Source organism: Euprymna scolopes, chromosome 41 (genome assembly GCF_053919585.1).
Source record: "Euprymna scolopes isolate OS-2025 chromosome 41, ASM5391958v1, whole genome shotgun sequence".
Classification (NCBI taxonomy): domain Eukaryota; kingdom Metazoa; phylum Mollusca; class Cephalopoda; order Sepiida; family Sepiolidae; genus Euprymna; species Euprymna scolopes.
The window spans coordinates 27,139,166-27,146,201 of record NC_136522.1 but is presented as its reverse complement, the minus strand read 5'-3'; the positions used below and the strand labels follow the sequence as shown (position 1 = coordinate 27,146,201).

Below are 7,036 nucleotides of genomic sequence, written 5' to 3'. Positions count from 1 at the left end.
TTACGCTAGCCATTTTGTATATTACCACGTGACCTGCTATCTCTTAAACTGGAGGGGGGGGATCCACTTGAATCCAACAAAACCAGTAATTTTTTTTTTCTATTATATATACATCATTTTCTATAAAATTAAGTGTAGACTTTATAATTAAAACAAAAAATGTTATTCATACTAAAAAAAAAAAACGCTTAGTCATGTCACGTGACGTGACGTCAACATCCACTAATGGCGAACAATTGTACCTATTTACTATGCCTCCCCACGGGACAGAGTTAGACACCAGGGTCGTTTTTTAACGTGGAGAAAAGGTACAAAAATAAAAATTGTCTCAGTCGTGGAGGATTTCTCCTCCACCGAAAGAGAACAAGAAATAGAAGTGCAGCATCTGAAGAACAGATACTACACTTTGATCTTGACCAAAAGGCCAAGAATGCGAACAATTGTAAATAACAACTTTTTTCACAAAACCAACACCGTCTTTCTTTTTTTTCTCTCTCTTTCTCTCTCTCACCCACTTACTCTTCCCTCTCTCTCACCCTCTTTCTCTTGACGTCACACCACTGTTAAACTGTGGGGGGGGGAACACATTCCCAGGCATTATCTCCTATAGATGCACATTTTATTAGAAATTCAGCTTTCAAAATATTAGACGATAATAAAAATATAAAACCAACACCCTCTTTCTCTTTTCTCTCTCTCTCACCAACTTACTCTTCTCTCTCTCTCACCCTCTTTCTCTTGACCTCCTACTACTGTTAAACTGTGTGTGTGTGGGGGGGGGAAGAGGCAGCTTGAAAACCAACAAAAACAGTGCACAGTTTCCCAAGCATTTGGGGTGGGAAGGGGGGGAAGAAGCCGAGCGCACAGTTTCGTGTGAGAGAGAGAGAACAATTCTCAACCTATATACTCAACAAATTTTTTATCTACAGATTTGAAAGTTTGTATATAGGGTATTCAGACATATGGAAATATATCTAGCATAATCTATCTATTATATCTATAAAAGTGAAAATGTGTGTGTGTGTGAGGTAGCCAGAGAGAGAGAGAGAGAGAGAGAGAGAGACAACAATTCTCAACCTATATATTCAATACATTTTTTATCTACAGATTTGAAAATTTGTATATAGGGTATTCAGACATATGGAAATATATCTAGCATAATCTATCTATTATATCTATAAAAGTGAAAATGTGTGTGTGTGTGTGTGTGCGTAAGAGAGAGAGAGAACAATTCTCAACCTATATACTCAACGTATTTTTATCTACGGATTTTAAACTTTGTATATAGGGTATTCAGACATATAGAAATATATCTAGCATAATCTATACATTATATCTATAAAAGTGAGAATGTGAGTGTGTGAGAGAGAGAGAACAATTCTCAACCTATATATTCAACAAATTTTTTACCTACAGATTTGAAAATTTGTATATTGGGTATTCAGACATATGGAAATATATCTAGCATAATCGATCTATTATATCTATAAAAGTCAGAATGTTTGCGTGTGGTTGTGTGTGTAAGGTTGCGAGAGAGAGAGAGAGAACAATTCTCAACCTATCTATTCAATAAATTTGTTATCTACAGATTTGACCATTTGTATATAGGGTATTCAGACATATGGAAATATATCCAGCATAATCTATCTATTATATCCATAAAAGTGAGAATGTGTGCGTGAGAGAGAGAGAGAGAGAGAGAGTAAGTACAATTCTCACCCTATATATTCAACAAATTTTTTATCTACCGATTATAAAATTTGTATATAGGGTATTCAGACATATGGAAATATATCTAGCATAATCTATCTATTATATCTAGAAAAGTGAGAATGTGTGTGAAAGAGAGAGAGAGAAGAGAGAGAGAGAGAACAATTCTCAACCTATATATTCAACTAATTTTTATGTACAGATCTGAAAATTTGTATACAGGGTATTCAGACATATGGAAATATATCTAGCATAATCTATTATATCTATAAAAGGTAGAATGTGTGTGTGTGTTTGTGAGTGAGTGAGTGAGTGAGTGAGAGAGAGAGAGAGAGAGAGAGAACAATTCTCAACCTATATACTCAACAAATTTTGTATCTACAGATTTGATAATTTGTATATAGGGTATTCAGACATAAGGAAATATATCTAGCATAATCTATCTATTATATCTATAAAAGTGAGAATGTGTGTGAAAGAGAGAGAGAGAGAACAATTCTCAACCTATATATTCAACAAATTCTATCTTTACAGATTTGAAAATTTGTATATAGGGTATTCAGACATTTGGAAATATATCTAGCATAATCTATTATATCTATAAAAGTGAGAATGTGTGTGTGAGAGAGAGAGAAAGAACAATTCTCAACCTATATACTCAACAAATTTTTTATCTACAGATTTAAAAATTTGTATATAGGGTATTCAGACATATAGAAATATATCTAGCATAACCTATCTATTATATCTATAAAATGACCATGTGTGTGTGTGTTAGAGAGAGAGAGAGTCAGAGAGAGAGAGAGAGAACAATTTTCAGCTTGTGTGTGTGTGAGAAAGAGAGAGAGAGAAAGAGAGGAAGGAAAATTCTCACCCTATATATTCAACAAATTTTTTATCTACATATTAGAAAATTTGGATATAGGGTATTCAGACGTATGGAAATATATCTAGCATAATCTATCTATTATATCTATAAAAGTGAGAATGTGTGTGTGAGAGAGAGAGAAAGAGAGAGAGAGAGAACAATTCTCAACCTATATATTCAACTAATTTTTTATCTACAGATTTGAAAATGTGTATATTGGGTATTCAGACATATGTAAATATATCTGGCATAATCTATGTATTATATCTATAAAAGTGTGAATGTGAGTGATGGAAAGAGCAAAAAATTCTCAACCTATATAACCTATAAAAGTGAGAATATGTGTGAGAGAGAGAGAGAGAGAGAACAATTCTCAACCTATATATTCCACACATTTTTGGGCACAGATTTGGAAATTTGTATATAGGGTAGGCAGACATATAGAAATATATCTAGCATAATCTATCTATTATATCTATAAAAGTGAGAACTTGTGTGTGTGTGTGTGTGAGAGAGAGAGAGAGAACAATTCTTAACCTACATACTCAACAAATTTTTTACCTACAGTTTAGAAAATTTGTATATAGGGTATTCAGACATATGGAAATATATCTAGCATAATCTATCTATTATAACTACAAAAGTTAGAATGTGTGTGTGAGAGAGAGAGAGAGAGAGAACAATTCTAAACCTATATATTCAACAAATTTTTTATCTACAGATTTGAAACTTTGTATATAGGGTATTCAGACATATGGAAATATATCTAGCATAATCTATCTATTTTATCTATAAAAGTGAGAATGCGTGTGTGTGAGATAGCGAGAGAGAGAGAGAGAAAAAGAGAGAGATAAAAATTCTCAACCTATACATTCAACAAATTTTTTATCCACAGATTTGAACATTTGTATATAGGGTGTTCAGACATATAGAAATATATCTAGCATAATCTATCTATTATATGTATAAAAGTGAGAATGTGTGTGTGTGTGAGAGAGAGGACAATTGTCAACCTATGTATACAACAAATTTTTTATCTACAGATTTCAAAATTTGTATATTGGGCATTCAGACATATTTCAATATATCTGGCATAATCTGTCTATTATATCTATAAAAGTGAGAATGTGTGTGATAGAGAGAGAGAGAACAATTCTCAACCTATATACTCAACAAATTTTTTATCTACAGATTTGAAAATTTGTATATAGGGTATTCAGACATATGGAAATATATCTAGCATAATCTATTATATCTATAAAAGTGAGAATGTGTGTGTGTGTGTGAGAGAGAGAGAGAGAGAGAGAGAACAATTCTCAACCCATATACTCAACAAATTCTTTATCTACAGATTTTAAAATTTGTATATAGAGTATTCATACAAATAGAAATATATCTAGGATAATCTTTCTATTATATCTATAAAAGTTAGAATGTGTGTGTGTGTGAGCGAGAGAGAGAGAGAGAGAGAGAGAGAACAGTTCTCAACCTATACATTCAACAAATTTTTATATATAGGGTATTCAGAAATATCGAAATATATCTAGCATAATCTATTATATCATTAAAAGTTAGAATGTGTGTGTGTGAGAGATAGAGAGAACAATTCTCAACCTATGCACTCTACAAATTTTTTATCTACAAATTAGAAAATTTGTATATAGGGTATTCACACATATGGAAATATATCTAGCATAATCTATCTATTATATCTATAAAAGTTAGAATGTGTGTGTGAGGTAGCCAGAGAGAGAGAGAGAGAGAGTAAGAACAATTTTCAACCTATATATTCAACAAATATTGGATCTACAGATTAGAAAATTTGTATATAGGGTATTCAGACATATGGAAATATATCTAGCATAATCTATCTATTATATCTCTAAAATTGAGAATGTGTGTGTGAGAGAGAGAGAGAGAACAATTTTCAACCTATATACTCAACAAATTTTTTTATCTACAGATTTGAAAATTTGTATATAGGGTATTCAGACATATGGAAATATATCTAGAGTAATCTATCTATTATATCTATAAAAGTGAGAATGCGTGTGTGTGTGAGAGAGAGCGACACAGAACAATTCTCAACCTATATATTCAACAAATTTTTTATGTACAGATCTGAAATATCACATTTGTATAGAAGTAGAAATCTTGATACCTACTCTGATACCTAATAAAAGAAAGGACACTCTTTAGGGCGGATTTTGATTATAACAAGTCACTAATTAGAAATTATAATAAACATTCTAATAATTTAAGAATTTTACCAAAATAAAATTGCATGGTAATCACCCAATTTCTGCCACAAAATTTTGATTGGCAGAACTCATAAACATAAAATATATATTTTCTAATTTCATCTTTTTTTTTTCTTTTTACATAATCTGGTTTGATGTTTTCCCAAATATTCAAATCACTATATTTTGCTGCTTAATATCAAATACAGCAACTGAGTTATTTTTATGCATCAAACAATTACATTTTCTCATTCATCCAAACTAATCACTGAACATCAATTTCATATTTTCTTAACTAAAACATTACTGTGCTTGATGTCATCAAGTGGAGCGGATCATTTTTTTTTCATTTGTTCACACATTTTTCCAATTTATATATATTTTAAAGATTCTTAGCCTATGTCATTGCATACCAATCTGTTTATTAAAAGTTAAGGTTCACTGTAAACACATATGTTACACCAAAATAAAAACGCTTCAGATAATGTCTTGATATTCAATTCAGTTTCTCACATGACATCTTATGAAGTTAGTAGAAATGTTACAGACTTTTGAATCTCAAACACTTTCAATACTGTGCACTGATATTTTCTTTTTTGCAATATAAGCACATTCATGATTTTTTTTACAAACGTTAAAAACTTTCACATTGTGTAGCAATATACTGAAACAATTATAAAAATATTTGTTTTTATTTTGAATGATGCAGGGCATCTGAAGAGAGATTTTTCTAACAAAATGAAAGTATAATTTTTAGCAATAGGTATCTAGGAAAAGGCCACTACATATGTTATAAGTTCCAAATTTCCACAACCTGGCAAATACTGGTACATGCTAGCAAATTTAGATTTGCAATTACAAAATATGATTCTAATTTTTTCCTTTGCTCTTTATTCTAACACTACACTAAGTTTACTGTGTTATTTCGCTACAGTTGATATTGTGTAGAACAATAAGAAAATCATAGTGAACAATGCATTCAACAAAATTTCACACACATTTCTAGATACCTATATCTAATAAGTTCAAAAGAAAGGACACACTTAGGGAGGTATTTTGGTGGTCAAGTCACTAAAAAGAGATTAGCTGGTTTCCCGGCATAGCCCAGGATATAATAAAGATTGACTGAAATACATGTTCTAGCTGGTTTCTAGGCGTTGCCAGGGATGTAATATAGACACATTATGTTGTATATTACCTGTTCTCTTCTCCCTAAGGTAAAACAATTTCATATACATGCTGTAAATTACCTATGCTAGGGATAAAACATGAACAATATCAGTCCTAGGGTAGATAAAACAAATAATACATAGAGATGAAAGATTCCTCTCCCCTAAGAATCAAACATATGTTCAATATCTGCTTTTGTTTTTTCATTGTTTATACGGTCCCGAGCAACGCCGGGTAGCCCTGCTAGTCTATATATATAAATCTCAAACGTCTGTGTGTATGTATGTATGTTTGTTTGTAACGCTAAAACTTTTGACAGACACAACCAAAGTTGACAAATTTGCTATCATATTGAAGCCCCATCACCCGGATGACAAATATCGAAATTTCACGTCAAACGGACTATTAGAAGTGGGTCAACTGATCAGTTTTCTTCAAGGGGGGCCCCCAAATCCCAAACATCTGTGTGTATGTAGGTTTGTATGTAACGCTAAAACTTTTGACAGACACAACCAAACTTGCCAAATTTGCTATCATATTGAAGCCCCATCACCCGGATGACAAATAACGAAATTTCACGTCAAACGGATCACTAGAAGTAGGTCAACTGATCAGTTTTCTTCAAGGGGGCCCTCCAAAAACCTGTCATTATCCATATATATAAATCTTAAACGTATGTGTGTATGTATGTATGTTTTTTTGTAACGCTAAAACTTTTGACAGACACAACGAAACTTGACAAATTTGCTATCATATTGAAGCCCCATCACCCGGATGACAAATATCGAAATTTCACGTCAAACGGACCACTAGAAGTGGGTCAACTGATCAGTTTTCTTCAAGTGGGGGCCCCCCAAATCCCAAACATCTGTGTGTATGTAGGTTGGTATGTAACGCTAAAACTTTTGACAGACACAACAAAACTTGCAAATTTGCTATCATATTGAAGCCCCATCACCCGGATGACAAATATCGAAATTTCACGTCAAACGGACCACTAGAAGTTGGTCAACTGATCAGTTATCTTCGAGGGGGGCCCCAAAAAACC

The 7,036-nt window shown here is 32.3% G+C and overlaps 1 pseudogene; it reads right to left on the bottom strand.

Moving 5' to 3' along the window:
* Positions 1-303: 303 nt before the first annotated feature.
* On the bottom strand, positions 304-437 carry LOC145266799 (U2 spliceosomal RNA; annotated as a pseudogene).
* Between the last annotated feature and the right edge of the window lie 6,599 nt (positions 438-7,036).